Below are 18,487 nucleotides of genomic sequence, written 5' to 3' on the forward strand. Positions count from 1 at the left end.
TGCGTCATCACCAACCCCATCTCATCTCACCCCCCATTGTCCGTCTTGCGTGTTCCCTTGCCATTTTCAGTCTCTTGGGGGGCTGCGTCATCACCAACCCCATCTCATCTCACCCCCCATTGTCCGTCTTGCGTGTTCCCTTGCCATTTTCACTCTCTTGGGGGGCTGCGTCATCACCAACCCCATCTCATCTCACCCCCCATTGTCCGTGTTGCGTGTTCCCTTGCCATTTTCAGTCTCTTGGGGGGGCTGCGTCATCACCAACCCCATCTCATCTCACCCCCATTGTCCGTCTAGCGTGTTCCCTTGCCATTTTCACTCTCTTGGGGGGCTGCGTCATCACCAACCCCATCTCTTCTCACCCCCATTGTCCGTCTAGCGTGTTCCCTTGCCATTTTCAGTCTCTTGGGGGGCTGCGTCATCACCAACCCCATCTCATCTCACCCTCATTGTCCGTCTAGCGTGTTCCCTTGCCATTTTCACTCTCTTGGGGGGCTGCGTCATCACCAACCCCATCTCATCTCACCCCCCATTGTCCGTCTAGCGTGTTCCCTTGCCATTTTCACTCTCTTGGGGGGCTGCGTCATCACCAACCCCATCTCTTCTCACCCCCATTGTCCGTCTAGCGTGTTCCCTTGCCATTTTCAGTCTCTTGGGGGGCTGCGTCATCACCAACCCCATCTCATCTCACCCTCATTGTCCGTCTAGCGTGTTCCCTTGCCATTTTCACTCTCTTGGGGGGCTGCGTCATCACCAACCCCATCTCATCTCACCCCCCATTGTCCGTGTTGCGTGTTCCCTTGCCATTTTCAGTCTCTTGGGGGGGCTGCGTCATCACCAACCCCATCTCATCTCACCCCCATTGTCCGTCTAGCGTGTTCCCTTGCCATTTTCACTCTCTTGGGGGGCTGCGTCATCACCAACCCCATCTCATCTCACCCCCATTGTCCGTCTAGCGTGTTCCCTTGCCATTTTCACTCTCTTGGGGGGCTGCGTCATCACCAACCCCATCTCATCTCACCCTCATTGTCCGTCTAGCGTGTTCCCTTGCCATTTTCACTCTCTTGGGGGGCTGCGTCATCACCAACCCCATCTCATCTCACCCCCATTGTCCGTCTAGCGTGTTCCCTTGCCATTTTCACTCTCTTGGGGGGCTGCGTCATCACCAACCCCATCTCATCTCACCCCCATTGTCCGTCTAGCGTGTTCCCTTGCCATTTTCACTCTCTTGGGGGGCTGCGTCATCACCAACCCCATCTCATCTCACCCTCATTGTCCGTCTAGCGTGTTCCCTTGCCATTTTCACTCTCTTGGGGGGCTGCGTCATCACCAACCCCATCTCATCTCACCCCCATTGTCCGTCTAGCGTGTTCCCTTGCCATTTTCACTCTCTTGGGGGGCTGCGTCATCACCAACCCCATCTCATCTCACCCCCATTGTCCGTCTAGCGTGTTCCCTTGCCATTTTCACTCTCTTGGGGGGCTGCGTCATCACCAACCCCATCTCTTCTCACCCCCATTGTCCGTCTAGCGTGTTCCCTTGCCATTTTCAGTCTCTTGGGGGGCTGCGTCATCACCAACCCCATCTCATCTCACCCTCATTGTCCGTCTAGCGTGTTCCCTTGCCATTTTCACTCTCTTGGGGGGCTGCGTCATCACCAACCCCATCTCATCTCACCCCCATTGTCCGTCTAGCGTGTTCCCTTGCCATTTTCACTCTCTTGGGGGGCTGCGTCATCACCAACCCCATCTCTTCTCACCCCCATTGTCCGTCTAGCGTGTTCCCTTGCCATTTTCAGTCTCTTGGGGGGCTGCGTCATCACCAACCCCATCTCATCTCACCCTCATTGTCCGTCTAGCGTGTTCCCTTGCCATTTTCACTCTCTTGGGGGGCTGCGTCATCACCAACCCCATCTCATCTCACCCCCATTGTCCGTCTAGCGTGTTCCCTTGCCATTTTCACTCTCTTGGGGGGCTGCGTCATCACCAACCCCATCTCTTCTCACCCCCATTGTCCGTCTAGCGTGTTCCCTTGCCATTTTCAGTCTCTTGGGGGGCTGCGTCATCACCAACCCCATCTCATCTCACCCTCATTGTCCGTCTAGCGTGTTCCCTTGCCATTTTCACTCTCTTGGGGGGCTGCGTCATCACCAACCCCATCTCATCTCACCCCCCATTGTCCGTGTTGCGTGTTCCCTTGCCATTTTCAGTCTCTTGGGGGGGCTGCGTCATCACCAACCCCATCTCATCTCACCCCCATTGTCCGTCTAGCGTGTTCCCTTGCCATTTTCACTCTCTTGGGGGGCTGCGTCATCACCAACCCCATCTCATCTCACCCTCATTGTCCGTCTAGCGTGTTCCCTTGCCATTTTCACTCTCTTGGGGGGCTGCGTCATCACCAACCCCATCTCATCTCACCCCCATTGTCCGTCTAGCGTGTTCCCTTGCCATTTTCACTCTCTTGGGGGGCTGCGTCATCACCAACCCCATCTCTTCTCACCCCCATTGTCCGTCTAGCGTGTTCCCTTGCCATTTTCAGTCTCTTGGGGGGCTGCGTCATCACCAACCCCATCTCATCTCACCCTCATTGTCCGTCTAGCGTGTTCCCTTGCCATTTTCACTCTCTTGGGGGGCTGCGTCATCACCAACCCCATCTCATCTCACCCCCCATTGTCCGTGTTGCGTGTTCCCTTGCCATTTTCAGTCTCTTGGGGGGGCTGCGTCATCACCAACCCCATCTCTTCTCACCCCCATTGTCCGTCTAGTGTGTTCCCTTGCCATTTTCACTCTCTTGGGGGGCTGCGTCATCACCAACCCCATCTCATCTCACCCTCATTGTCCGTCTAGCGTGTTCCCTTGCCATTTTCACTCTCTTGGGGGGCTGCGTCATCACCAACCCCATCTCATCTCACCCCCATTGTCCGTCTAGCGTGTTCCCTTGCCATTTTCACTCTCTTGGGGGGCTGCGTCATCACCAACCCCATCTCTTCTCACCCCCATTGTCCGTCTAGCGTGTTCCCTTGCCATTTTCAGTCTCTTGGGGGGCTGCGTCATCACCAACCCCATCTCATCTCACCCCCATTGTCCGTCTAGCGTGTTCCCTTGCCATTTTCACTCTCTTGGGGGGCTGCGTCATCACCAACCCCATCTCTTCTCACCCCCATTGTCCGTCTAGCGTGTTCCCTTGCCATTTTCACTCTCTTGGGGGGCTGCGTCATCACCAACCCCATCTCATCTCACCCCCATTGTCCGTCTAGCGTGTTCCCTTGCCATTTTCACTCTCTTGGGGGGCTGCGTCATCACCAACCCCATCTCTTCTCACCCCCATTGTCCGTCTAGCGTGTTCCCTTGCCATTTTCAGTCTCTTGGGGGGCTGCGTCATCACCAACCCCATCTCATCTCACCCCCATTGTCCGTCTAGCGTGTTCCCTTGCCATTTTCACTCTCTTGGGGGGCTGCGTCATCACCAACCCCATCTCTTCTCACCCCCATTGTCCGTCTAGCGTGTTCCCTTGCCATTTTCACTCTCTTGGGGGGCTGCATCATCACCAACCCCATCTCATCTCACCCCCATTGTCCGTCTAGCGTGTTCCCTTGCCATTTTCACTCTCTTGGGGGGCTGCGTCATCACCAACCCCATCTCTTCTCACCCCCATTGTCCGTCTAGCGTGTTCCCTTGCCATTTTCAGTCTCTTGGGGGGCTGCGTCATCACCAACCCCATCTCATCTCACCCCCATTGTCCGTCTAGCGTGTTCCCTTGCCATTTTCACTCTCTTGGGGGGCTGCGTCATCACCAACCCCATCTCTTCTCACCCCCATTGTCCGTCTAGCGTGTTCCCTTGCCATTTTCAGTCTCTTGGGGGGCTGCGTCATCACCAACCCCATCTCATCTCACCCTCATTGTCCGTCTAGCGTGTTCCCTTGCCATTTTCACTCTCTTGGGGGGCTGCGTCATCACCAACCCCATCTCATCTCACCCCCCATTGTCCGTGTTGCGTGTTCCCTTGCCATTTTCAGTCTCTTGGGGGGGCTGCGTCATCACCAACCCCATCTCTTCTCACCCCCATTGTCCGTCTAGCGTGTTCCCTTGCCATTTTCACTCTCTTGGGGGGCTGCGTCATCACCAACCCCATCTCATCTCACCCTCATTGTCCGTCTAGCGTGTTCCCTTGCCATTTTCACTCTCTTGGGGGGCTGCGTCATCACCAACCCCATCTCATCTCACCCTCATTGTCCGTCTAGCGTGTTCCCTTGCCATTTTCACTCTCTTGGGGGGCTGCGTCATCACCAACCCCATCTCATCTCACCCTCATTGTCCGTCTAGCGTGTTCCCTTGCCATTTTCACTCTCTTGGGGGGCTGCGTCATCACCAACCCCATCTCATCTCACCCCCATTGTCCGTCTAGCGTGTTCCCTTGCCATTTTCACTCTCTTGGGGGGCTGCGTCATCACCAACCCCATCTCTTCTCACCCCCATTGTCCGTCTAGCGTGTTCCCTTGCCATTTTCAGTCTCTTGGGGGGCTGCGTCATCACCAACCCCATCTCATCTCACCCTCATTGTCCGTCTAGCGTGTTCCCTTGCCATTTTCACTCTCTTGGGGGGCTGCGTCATCACCAACCCCATCTCATCTCACCCCCCATTGTCCGTGTTGCGTGTTCCCTTGCCATTTTCAGTCTCTTGGGGGGGCTGCGTCATCACCAACCCCATCTCTTCTCACCCCCATTGTCCGTCTAGCGTGTTCCCTTGCCATTTTCAGTCTCTTGGGGGGCTGCGTCATCACCAACCCCATTTCATCTCACCCTCATTGTCCGTCTTGCGTGTTCCCTTGCCATTTTCACTCTCTTGGGGGGCTGCAACATCACCAACCCCATCTCATCTCACCCTCATTGTCCGTCTAGCGTGTTCCCTTGCCATTTTCAGTCTCTTGGGGGGCTGCGTCATCACCAACCCCATCTCATATCACCCTCATTGTCCGTCTTGCGTGTTCCCTTGCCATTTTCACTCTCTTGGGGGGCTGCGTCTTCACCAACCCCATCTCATCTCACCCTCATTGTCCGTCTTGCGTGTTCCCTTGCCATTTTCAGTCTCTTGGAGGGCTGCGTCATCACCAACCCCATCTCATCTCACCCCCATTGTCCGTCTAGCGTGCTCCCTAGCCATTTTCACTCTCTTGGGGGGCTGCGTCTTCACCAACCCCATCTCATCTCACCCTCATTGTCCGTCTTGCGTGTTCCCTTGCCATTTTCAGTCTCTTGGGGGGCTGCGTCATCACCAACCCCATCTCATCTCACCCCCATTGTCCGTCTAGCGTGCTCCCTAGCCATTTTCACTCTCTTGGGGGGCTGCGTCATCACCAACCCCATCTCATCTCACCCTCATTGTCCGTCTAGCGTGTTCCCTTGCCATTTTCAGTCTCTTGGGGGGCTGCGTCATCACCAACCCCATCTCATCTCACCCTCATTGTCCGTCTTGCGTGTTCCCTTGCCATTTTCACTCTCTTGGGGGGCTGCGTCTTCACCAACCCCATCTCATCTCACCCTCATTGTCCGTCTTGCGTGTTCCCTTGCCATTTTCAGTCTCTTGGGGGGCTGCGTCATCACCAACCCCATCTCATCTCACCCCCATTGTCCGTCTAGCGTGCTCCCTAGCCATTTTCACTCTCTTGGGGGGCTGCGTCTTCACCAACCCCATCTCATCTCACCCTCATTGTCCGTCTAGCGTGTTCCCTAGCCATTTTCACTCTCTTGGGGGGCTGCGTCATCACCAACCCCATCTCATCTCACCCTCATTGTCCGTCTAGCGTGTTTCCTAGCCATTTTCAGTCTCTTGGGGGGCTGCGTCATCACCAACCCCATCTCATCTCACCCTCATTGTCCGTCTAGCGTGTTCCCTTGCCATTTTCAGTCTCTTGGGGGGCTGCGTCATCACCAACCCCATCTCATCTCACCCTCATTGTCCGTCTAGCGTGTTCCCTTGCCATTTTCACTCTCTTGGGGGGCTGCGTCATCACCAACCCCATCTCTTCTCACCCTCATTGTCCGTCTTGCGTGTTCCCTTGCCATTTTCACTCTCTTGGGGGGCTGCGTCATCACCAACCCCATCTCATCTCACCCTCATTGTCCGTCTAGCGTGTTCCCTTGCCATTTTCACTCTCTTGGGGGGCTGCGTCATCACCAACCCCATCTCTTCTCACCCTCATTGTCCGTCTTGCGTGTTCCCTTGCCATTTTCACTCTCTTGGGGGGCTGCGTCATCACCAACCCCATCTTATCTCACCCTCATTGTCCGTCTTGCGTGTTCCCTTGCCATTTTCACTCTCTTGGGGGGCTGCGTCATCACCAACCCCATCTCATCTCACCCTCATTGTCCGTCTAGCGTGTTCCCTTGCCATTTTCAGTCTCTTGGGGGGCTGCGTCATCACCAACCCCATCTCATCTCACCCTCATTGTCCGTCTAGCGTGTTCCCTTGCCATTTTCAGTCTCTTGGGGGGCTGCGTCATCACCAACCCCATCTCTTCTCACCCTCATTGTTCGTCTTGCGTGTTCCCTTGCCATTTTCACTCTCTTGGGGGTCTGCGTCATCACCAACCCCATCTCTTCTCACCCTCATTGTCCGTCTTGCGTGTTCCCTTGCCATTTTCACTCTCTTGGGGGGCTGCGTCATCACCAACCCCATCTCTTCTCACCCTCATTGTCCGTCTTGCGTGTTCCCTTGCCATTTTCACTCTCTTGGGGGGCTGCGTCATCACCAACCCCATCTCATCTCACCCTCATTGTCTGTCTAGCGTGTTCCCTTGCCATTTTCAGTCTCTTGGGGGGCTGCGTCATCACCAACCCCATCTCTTCTCACCCTCATTGTCCGTCTTGCGTGTTCCCTTGCCATTTTCAGTCTCTTGGGGGACTGCGTCATCACCAACCCCATCTCTTCTCACCCTCATTGTCCGTCTTGCGTGTTCCCTTGCCATTTTCACTCTCTTGGGGGGCTGCGTCATCACCAACCCCATCTCATCTCACCCTCATTGTCCGTCTTGCGTGTTCCCTTGCCATTTTCACTCTTTTGGGGGCTGCGTCATCACCAACCCCATCTCATCTCACCCTCATTGTCCGTCTTGCGTGTTCCCTTGCCATTTTCACTCTCTTGGGGGGCTGCGTCATCACCAACCCCATCTTATCTCACCCTCATTGTCTGTCTTGCGTGTTCCCTTGCCATTTTCAGTCTCTTGGGGGGCTGCGTCATCACCAACCCCAGCTCATCTCACCGTCATTGTCCGTCTTGCGTGTTCCCTTGCCATTTTCACTCTCTTGGGGGGCTGCGTCATCACCAACCCCATCTCATCTCACCGTCATTGTCCGTCTTGCGTGTTCCCTTGCCATTTTCACACTCTTGAGTGGTTCCGTCATCACCAAACCCATCTCATCTCACCGTCATCGTCAGTCTTATGTGTTCCCTTGCCAACCAAGCACGGTCTTCATGCCCTGTTTTATGGAAAATTGCAATTTTTTCACATCGCCCCCTTGCAAATAATTACCGTACATCTCTTCAGACAGGCTGCCAATGCAAGAGCCTCTGCTCCTCCGTCATATAATCAAGTTACTGGTGCGGAGTTTTCTTACGGTTTGTTTTATTTTCAGTTTATGGGATTTGGTACATCATAAGTGTAAAACACCCTTTTTTATTTCTCCTGCCTGAACAATTTTCTTTTCCTTCCCTGCACAAATATTCAGTTGAGGTGATCCTGTCACTTCACTCATAACTGGAAGTCCCTTTATCCCCTTTACTAAAATTGTCAAATGGTCTTGTTTGCCAAGACTTTGATGCTGATGTTCTAATCACTTTGTATCATTGGTGTAACTGTTGTGACTAATATTGTCTTTATGTAGTACAGTAATCATAATTATTTTATAGTTGACGTATGGATATTGGTTGCGCTTTTGATTTCCCTCCACAAATTTATGGACATTGCCCTATGGAAACTTGCTGTGAATGTTAACCTTTTGTGGCAACTAGAACTTTTGGTTGCTTATGCTCATAGCATTGGTGCTCTGTAGGACTCGCTATAGGTTCATTTTTATAGTTTTGTGTAAGCAGATTATTCCTTCTTTCCTGCTGTACAATACTGCTTATTAAGACCTGGGAAACATGAAAAATACAAAGCCAAATGTGAATAGTACAAATTGAGACAACAGGATGCCAATGTTTCAAGTTTCAAATTCCATTGAATGTACTTAACATGGTCATTCTTACCTTCAATTGAAACTTTGCTCCGTACCAGATTATTTCTTGCAGGTTTTAGTACTTCAGTAATATTGTATTTTCTTTACTGGCGATGTTGCAAATAATATGAACACCTTAGTTTGTGGCCCTGGTAGGTAAGATATATAATCTCCCTCTAATGATCTTTAATTCATTTTATAGAAATTTTCCTTTTGATATAGATATCTTATTGGGAGTTTTATTCATTTGTCTTCTTTTGGCTCTAACATAGTATGTAAGGAATGTGGTCTTCCATCTATGTAGCTACCCGGTAATCAAGACCTTAATTTTAGTGTTCTCTTACTGCATATCAAACTAGCAATGCCACTACTGAAATTGTGAATATGTACTGTATACACAAAGACCTATAATAGGCAGGAATTCTAACAAAAAATGGCTTTAAAGTGATGAGCCCCAATTATACATGAAAACTCATTTACACTCAATGTCAGGAAGGGAAAGTGACATAAAACTGATGATGATGATGATCCTAACTCTTGCTCACAGCAAAATGAAAATGTTAAATACAATTTCCTTGGTCCTTATAAGGCACACATCTATTGTATACACTGTACAGGAATGAGAGTCTGTATCTGAAACGTCGTAAGGTACTGTACGTACAAAACAGCAAGGCCACAAAGACTTAAAAACAGTCCCAACTATTTTACTAGTGTAGTCAAGTGAGCAACAACATTAAATATAACTGCTTTGAATTTTATTAGAAAAAATGAAACAACTCTTAACTGCAAAACCATCAGTGAAATTTAGATCCTCTTGATTGGAATTTCTTTTATGGATGAATTGTCTACCAGTTCATCCAGTTTTTGTTCATCACCTTGATTGCTTTCAGTCATTTTCCTCTGAATCAAATCTCAATCAAGAGGTGATAGATTTCACTGAAGGATTGGCAGTTAGTGTGGTCTAAATTTTTTCTAATAAAATTCAAACCAGTTACATTTAATGCTGTATCCCACGTGACTGCATAAGCGAGATAGTTGCGACTGTTTTTTAATCTTTGCTGCCTTGCGGTTTTGTACGTACAGTACCTTACGTTTCAGATATAGGCTCCCATTTCTGTACAGTGTATATACTAGGTGTGCGCCTTATAAGAACCAAGGAAACTTTTTTGACGTGTTTTATTTTGCAGTGATTCTATTGCCTGTGATAATTCTCTTGCTATCCTTGGAAACACCCTAAAAACTACATGCCTGTGTTTTGACTGTAGACAGGATGGTACAGCACTTGTGGCATACCTTTGCCATGGATTATAGACCTCATTTTGAAGGCTGTGTGTCGGGCCTTACTTGTTAAGCTAATTGACCTTGATTTAATAATTTGCAACAGCATTGAGGTGGTAGATGAGATAAATAACGAATGTTATATCCCAAAAGTGGGAGACTATTTGTTATCTCCGCATTGGTCACACTTGGTTGACACATGAATTTCTGCTAGCTGACCAACACCAGCCTTATTGCGACAACTGTTTGGTACCCTTGACAGCGAGGCATTTGTTGACGGAATGCCCCATTTGTAGTACTGAAAGAACTAGAAAAATGGTATGTTTGAGAAGGTGAGGATGGCAGGTTCATCCTTGCCAAGATTCTTGGACATGATGTATCGTAGTTTGCTAGCAGTATTTTTAGATTTATTTCAGAAGCAGGTCTTCTGAAAGATATTTAACTTTTATAATGACATCTTCACTTTTATGGTTTTAATTGAATATCCTTTTACTGTATTCTTTATTTATGACAAATGATATTGGCATCAGTGACCTTAGATGTCAGGAGGCCAGAAAATTTCAAACCTATCAATTAATCAATTGACCTTGTGTACAAAAACTTTTTTGTACAGTTTAATATTTTTTTTTTACCAACTGAGACATTTAGCCTTGTCACTTTCTGCTTTTCCATCTAGAATGACACAACATATTCTAAAGTAACCATGATATACAGCATTTTGACATTGTTACATGAGACTTCTGCACAAGCTGATTTGAAAATAATGATATTTTCTTCAACTTTTGTCAAGTTTCATTCAGGATGTAAAAAAGGACCAGTCAGTATTCACTGAGTGAATGGCCCAGATGTATAAGAGTTTATTTGCTTCTCGCACATCCTGAGCTAAGAAATAATAGAATATTAAAGACTTGCCCCCCAAAACACATCTGCTTTGCCTTACCATCCCCGTACAGTCCCAGGGTGTGCGCATCCCAGAGAAGTTGTCTCTCAATAAATGAATAACCAAAAGATATACAGTACTGTAACAGCCGTACAAGATAGGATTTATATCGTATTATACATCCTGCCATGTCTTTTAATCAGTCTACGTCAGTATCTTCTTAAAAAGGTTTTACGTCAACTCTTCCCTCTATGGTTGTCAGTCTTGTAATTGTTCTCCTTAACTCCTATCAGTTCTAGGTCTTCATCTATCCCCATTTCCATGAACATACCCTTATATGCTACAGCTCAGAGTAAAGCTAAATGCGCTTAAGCATATACCAATAAAAGGCGTTTACGAATCTATGTATTTTAGGACCTTATGGTCAAGATGGCCTATTAAGGACTTTTATGTTGCTTATGACCTGAGATCTATTGATAGCTTAATTATTAGATTAACTGTGACTCTTATACGTAAACTACCTGAGATCTTGTGTAATGGGAAACTCAGAGGTACAGCAGATGTCACCATGATGCCTGTGGTTACCGGTACGAGGATGACCTCGGTTGTTGATAGATTGACTGGAAACACGATCAGGTGGCATCAGTGCCTCATATTCATGGCAAAGACCTAATCCAGGAGGAGAATTAAATACAACTAAGTAGCATTTACACTCATGGTAGCATAAAACTACAAGGGATGTCTAATGTGAATTTCAGAGTTCTATAGTCACTGTTCTGTGACCTGCGAGACCCTCTATAGCTTCATGTCCACTTTGCTTTCTTGTCTCATTGGATGGAGATGGTTTCATGAAAATGAAAATTAATTGGAGTTTAGTTTAAGGTCACTATTATTAATCAGGTGTTATTAGATTGTAACTTTGGTAACCACAGCTTCCTTCATTAATCTAGAGAAGGAGACTTTCCTGTTCTAGGCTGTATGACATAGATAGCAATTCAGATCCACCAGGTGATGGGTCACTTAAATGCTAATATCTTTACCTCTTGATTGACTTTGTAGTTGTGTCCTTGATGTATTGAAGATTCTGAGCTCTGAAAAGGACATGGATACCCTTCTTTATTTCTTCTTGTGCTTTGTTTTCTGCCTTCAACGTTAACACCAGAATACTGTGGTTGGGAAGTAGCCAGTTTTGTCCTCAGATGGTCTGTGGGTCGACATGGGATGATGTTGGGGAAACAGTGTGGGATATTATTGATGTGGGTATGAGGGCGGGTATGGTGTGGGTGTAACGTGTAATGAAATTAATAATTAAAACTGTTAAGTTTAAAAGAATGCTCTCTCTCTCTCTCTCTCTCTCTCTCTCTCTCTCTCTCTCTCTCTCTCTCTCTCTCTCTCTCTCTCTCTCTCTCTCTCTCTCTCTCTTTTTTGTGACAGTGTTGTGAAAGACGTAAGTATTCTGTGAGGGTCTGATGTGCACCCAGTGAGCCTTTCTGTCTTGATGAAGTGACCATGACTGTGGAAGTTTATTGCACATGGCTTTCATCCACACAGCAGTTGCGTTTGAATATGGGAGGGATAGATTTTTAATTTACCTAGGAGCCACCCACTGTTACTAGAAATTGTATTTTTTAATGACAAATGCATACACACAACAACACACACACATATACTGTATTGGCTGTTTGAGATGTTAAAGAAGTTTTCATATTGAAAATTAGGTTTAAGAAGAAAAAGGTTCTTTGCTATTTAACCTCTTGCTTTTGTCGTTTCAGGTTTAGTCTGCTCATGCCCAGAGACAAGGGACAGTAACAATACCCCTAGCGAAGGCCCCACCAGTGAAAAATAGCCCAGTGTGGAAATGAATTAAAGTAGAAGACTGTCGAGCTCTAGCGGAACTAGAGCTCCAGTCCAGCGATTGCCTTCAAGAGTCCAAGTAAGTATTTTTGTATTTGTAGGTCCTGTTCATTTTTTGTATTTTTTTGTATTTATGAACAGATGGATCTGCTTATCAGGTGTAATTATTATTAATATTATTATTATTATTACTATTTTTATTATTATTATTTTTATTATTATTATTATTCATTATCATTATTATTATTACCTGCTAAGCTACAACCCTAGTTGGAAAAGCAGGATGCTTTAAGCCCAGTGGCCCCAACAGTGAAAATAGCCCAGTGAGGAAAGGAAACAAGGAAAAATAAAATATTTTAAGAACAGTAACAACATTGAAATAAGTATTTCCTATATAAACTATAAAAAAACTTTAAAATTACAAATGGAAGAGAAATTACATAGAATACTTGTACCTTGCCACTGAATTGTAGACAATGCTCTTTTACATGGGTCTCTTGCTTCTTGTACAGTATTATTATTATTATTATTATTATTATTATTATTATTATTATTATTATTAGGTACAGACAACCCCAGTTGGTACGTGTATAAATTACAGGACCAACACATATTTGGAATGCTGAAATCCATTATGTCCAGTGCTTGTATAATATTTTACCAAAATCCATAGTAAGCTAAACAGCTGGTTTTGATGTTATTAAATAGAGATATCACGAAATCTGAAGTTAGTGATATCATTTCAAGAAGTCTTTTGGTGCCTTGCTCCTCTGGCTAAAAGATTGATTTTGAAATTACTGGTGAGTGATGAGTTTGTGAAGTATTGCTTCATAAAATTGTAGGAACAGTTAGAAAACGTTTAGCCAGTCATCTATCAAGGGGGAGTTTTCATTCTTCCTCACTCCATTCATTCATTCTACTAGGTTTGTTTGTATTAGGCAGCTCCCAAGGACCTCTATATCTTTATTCGTTATGGTTTCTTCCATTAATCTTATATAAAGAAATTGGTAAACTGTATTTCAACATCTGATGTTCCTACAACTGAATCTTCTTTTAAGATTGTTACCATACTGTAGTAACATTAGGTTACATAATGAATGTTTCTGAATGCCAGGATCTACAGATGGTATGGTACAATTTCTTTAGATTTACATGATACGGTGTTACTTCTGCTGTCACCTCATGAAGACAGCAACATCTTTGGACTTCTTGAGCATAAATTCCAACCAGTCCTTGCTTGTTTTATCGATTTATCTCTTGTCATTCATTTTGCTGCAAGTTTGAACTTCTGAAGGTCCAATGATTCAACTGTCTGATTAGCTTTTCATTCCAGAGGGTTTCGCAGCTTTGCCATTGTGCAGCTTGTCAGATGTTTACTTGTAATTCACTGACGAATCATTCAGAATGGAATTATGATATTCTCGTGCATTATTTTGTCAGTTATTTCAAATACTACCGAAAAAAGTGCAAGTATTCCCCTTTCTAATGTTATCTCTTCAATAGTATTTTCATACAATCAACAAAGTTACCTATTGCCTATCACAGATGCCTCTTATACAAACACAGATCTCAAAGTCCTATTGGCTGAAAGGTGGAAAGGTTGTTCTTGGACATTATGGCAAAGACTATAGAATATACTGCTTTTCCAATTGCTAGGGAGGATATAGGAATGTGAGTCTTGGGTATGAAGACGATGATATCTTCTCCACACTAGAGTGGTGCAGAATTGACCAGAGCCTTTAAGAAGAGGGAGTAGGTTTTTCCCATGCAGAGCCATCAAGTACTTAATAATGATAATATTTGATTGAAGTTGAGTAAACACCATTGTTGCCTTATCGCAAATGTGCCGTCATTCCTCTTTTGATATGGATGCCATTTTCTGGCAGGAGTATGCAGTTTGAAAGTTTCAATGATTATTCTTGTGCTGTTGCAGTGGAAGGACTATTTCATTATACTGGGTCTCTTTCCATGCATAGGTTTATGGAAATTTAAAAGTGCATTTGATAGCCAAGTTAGTAGCAATGAAGCTGATTACCAGACGGTGTGCTGTTCCATATCCTGCAGTACCTACTTGTACAATTCAAAAGACTTTGGTCATTAGAAATAGCTAGAAGTAGGTCCCAACTAAGTAAATGTTATTATTGTACAGTACCTGTACTTCAAACTTTTACCCTCGCCTATACTGTACAGTATAGTGCCAATGCAGTGGAAGGTTGTAATAGTCTGTCTTAAAATATTGATGATTACCTGATGCTGGAGAATATTCATTTGCAATTGCATGTTCCAATCTCCAAGTATTTAAAAGTCAATTTCTTATAGACAATAGTGAAACGGATATAAATTACAGTTTGTTAGAAATAATTAATTGAGAATATATCTCACAGTATGGCTTTAAGGAGATTGTCTTATTACAGCAGCTAGTCTTATAAAGTCAGTATGTCTCATCTCTTTGGTTTATTTAGGATGATCTGACCATTCATCCAATGTTAACATTATAATGCTCTGGTTCCCACTTTTTGACTCTATATTTTAACCTCTTCTTTTTTTTTTTAATACTACAATCAAGTAAAAGTATCTTCTTCTTTCCCACTGTTATCCCTACATTGAGGGGATCAGTTGCCCTGATGTGCCCTCTCCTATGCCTTAGATATTACTAATAGCATAAGGCTTGGTTAAAAATTTGGCAGATGGTTCTATGATCGTATGCCCTTTCAGTCATCAACCACTTATTGATGGTGGGCCTAACCATTGACTAAATAGTCCAACTGCAAGGCAGCTTTTTCCACAGTTATTGGCAGTAGGCCATCTAGCCTTTTGCTAAAAAGCAAGATTGCAAGGGAGCAGCTGTCCTTTCAGTCCTTTCTATGATATGGACATACGGTGGTAGAATTCTTGCACCCCTACCACAGATTGAACAACATACCAAAAGTATGTCTATTTAAAATGACTGACAGACAAATTAGCAACTTCCCAAATGGTCAGTGAAGTTATATGTTACTTTATCGCAATTTTTCTTATACACAGAATTTGCCAATGCCTGGGATTTAAAAGGATTAATATTAAACTTCAGATTTATCATAATGTTAAAACTATGCTCTATCACATCAGTTTTTTATATTTATTTATCCAGAATTCAGTGCTTTTTTTTTCATTTTTACTTTCACACTTCCCCAAGAAAGGTTAGTTCACCAAACTTTCAACTGGGCTCCACAGGGCACTAGAAGAGTTGGAAAACCCAGACCTACGTGGCTGAAGACTATGCAGTGTGAAGTACGAGATGATGAATGGAGAAGTATTGATTTAAAAGCTTAAGATAAAGACTACTGGCAAAATCTAACCGAGGCCCTTTGTGTCAATCGGTGTAGGAGGAGATGAGGATGATGAAGTTATCCTTCATCACAATTTAACTGTTGTCATTAGTCCTGTGGGTAACTGTGATTACAGATTATGTACAATTGTACAATACTGTACTCATTTAGGCAACAAATAACTTCATGTACCTAAGATTTGTCCTATGTTATCATCAACATCCAGTTGTCACAGGTTTGCAGCTCTCCACACAAAAGGTAACCCTCAAATGAAGAACTCAGCATATGAATATGTCCAAAACATTTTGCAACAAAGACTGGATGCAGGGTAGCATTTTCCATGACACTCCCATGCAGGAGAAATTGACCAAAATCTCCATCTTCCCACTCTTTGCTCAAACAGCATCTATAACGTTAAAACAGTTGGAGAATACAAATATTACTGCCAGATCTTTGCCCAGACAGCATCTATAATGTTTACAATGGTTACAACTCAGAGAGGATCTATAATGTTTAAAATGTTTCCAGAAGACTAAAATTAGGACCAGATCTTTCCTCAGACCGCCTCCATAACATTCAAAGCTCTTTCAGAAGACTAAAATTACAGCCAGATCTTTGCTTAGACAGCATCTATAAGGCTTAATCCATATGGCAAGTTTTTCTTTGAATGCAGCCAATTTCTAGCTTGCAGTCACATGAGACATTGAGTTCATTAAGTGCTTAATGCACATCAGCCAAAAAGGTAAACATCTGTTGCAGCTTTGCCACTTCATTAGGATAATTGGTTTAGAACTTTAGGTTTCTCTCTCTCTCAGAACACTCCTGAAACAAAATTAATTTTCAGGAAAAGTATGAGCAAATAAAAGAGGCATCCTTGCACTCTTTAGGAACTGGGTGCGAGCACCGTTGGTTAAGAATCAATGCTCTAGCGCGTTGTCAAGTTTGTGTCACCACTCCATAAGAATTAAATAAATTGTAGAGTATATCTTGTTCAATATATTTAGTTTTAAATAACACTTAGAATTATCTCCTTTGTGAGTGGAGTTTCTTATTGACTGTATAGTACAGTACTGTACTTGAACTTTTACATGTGAACAATGTTTATAAGTCCATCTGAGGCGAATTAATTTTTGTCAAGACTATTGATGTTAGTCTCCTTTCACACACTTTTATTTATTTTTTTGTCCTGGCCTTCTACCATTGTGCTTTTATAACTGGGGTTGCAGGGTTACTTATAACAATATGAAATATGGTAGTAATAGTAATATTTAAAGAAAATTATACTTGTAACTTACTTTAGCACCCCTCATGACGAGATGAAGACCTCAGCTCTGTTCTGAGCAGTAGGTGATATGGTGTACAGGATACATTGGTCCTGGTCTCTATGATTTTCCTGAAAAAGAAAATACTTACTTTACAGAGAAAGGATTAATGAGAAAGAAAGAAACTTATCCCAAAGATAAATCTCTTTTGTAAAAACTGTATTACTTTCTCCTTTTTTTTTGTGGGGCTTGGATAACTAATGAGTGATTCCTAATCACTTATTGTTAATAGGATTTTAGATTTTGCTGTATACTTATACAGTATTTACATCGCTCATTCTGTCTCCTTTTTTTCTCACTTACAAACATTCTTTTTGCTGTAACTTTTCCGTGCAAGTTCATGGGCTTTTAGTCTACTGATGTTTGAATAAATGTTCCCACTTCAGTCCAAGACCTGAGATTAGAAACTGCACTTGAAGTGTGTCAGTAATCAGCAACTTCTTAGGGAAAGGTTTATTTTGGTCTTCTATTTACAAAGAAAACATTCATAGTAAAGATTTAGAGTTGAACATTACCTTAAACAAAATCAGCAATGCCTCATGAAGTTGAGTCCTGCAGTCACTGTGCTCTGCTTTCTATGACTGAAGTACTATAACTCAGCAATGTCTGAGATTCCTTTAGGGAGGATCGCTATCCATCAAAGATATACTTTAAAAAGAGAAGTATATCCACCTTGCTATGGTCTGTCAACAGTGTTTGGTCTTATTAGATTGTAGGTTCCTTAAACACACCTTCCTTCACAAAGCAAGAGAAGATGATTTTCTTGTTTCAGAATGTACAGTATGTCATAGAAAGCAGTTTGGATCCACTGAACCACTAATTTCTCCCTTCTCCCCGGACTGTACGATCTTGGCCTTGTTCTGTCGAATCTTATGATCTCTGAAAATGATGTGACGTACGGAGAACAATACTCTTTCATATTCCTTCTCTACCTTTCTTACTGTTCTCTATGCTTTACTATGATTCTTATGTCTGCAGTGCTGTTTTGTGTGTGAATGCAGATGGAACCTTTACCTGCTAAGTTGCGGAAAAATGTGTTGCTTTGATAATGAAACTTTAGATTCTAGACTGCTTTAATTTAGGCTGGGCTTATGATTCACTGTTTTGTACTGTATGAATGTATTAAAGAGAAAAAAATTGAATATGCAAACATTTAATGGGGCAGTTTAATATACTTGTGGTGCAGTAGCATCAGTTTTTTATCCCCCATGTTCCATTTTTGGGAGTTATTCTGGTCATTGTTTATGCACACTCATTTTCATGCATTACATACAATATGAAATGCATGTGTGTATGTGATGGTACTTTTATAATGCTTGATCATCAAGATAGTGTTTAAGAAGGCTAGAATTTTGGTAATTTAGCTCCTGAATGAATTAGCGTTGCATTTATAGATTAAATTATTATGTTTATTGTTGTTATTGTTATTTGCTAAGCTACAACCCTAGTTGGAAAAACAAGATGCCATAAGCTCAGGGGTCCCAACAGGGAAAATAGCCCATTAAGGAAATGAAACAAGGAAAAATTAAATATTTAAAGAATAGTAACATTAGAATAAAAATTTCCTATACAAACTATAAATACTTTAACAAAACAAGAGGAAGGGAAATTGGATAGAATAGTGTGCCCG

The 18,487-nt window shown here is 43.8% G+C and overlaps 1 long non-coding RNA gene across 1 annotated transcript in view; it reads left to right on the forward strand.

The window, feature by feature from the left end:
* The window catches only part of LOC137635916 (uncharacterized), a 152,901-nt gene that overhangs the window by 102,768 nt on the left and 31,646 nt on the right, over positions 1-18,487 (forward strand). Inside the window, exon 2 of the long non-coding RNA XR_011042821.1 lies at positions 12,146-12,306. This is a non-coding gene — a long non-coding RNA (uncharacterized lncRNA). The remainder of the gene's footprint in view (positions 1-12,145; positions 12,307-18,487) is intronic.

Source organism: Palaemon carinicauda, unplaced genomic scaffold (assembly GCF_036898095.1).
Source record: "Palaemon carinicauda isolate YSFRI2023 unplaced genomic scaffold, ASM3689809v2 scaffold198, whole genome shotgun sequence".
NCBI lineage: Eukaryota > Metazoa > Arthropoda > Malacostraca > Decapoda > Palaemonidae > Palaemon > Palaemon carinicauda.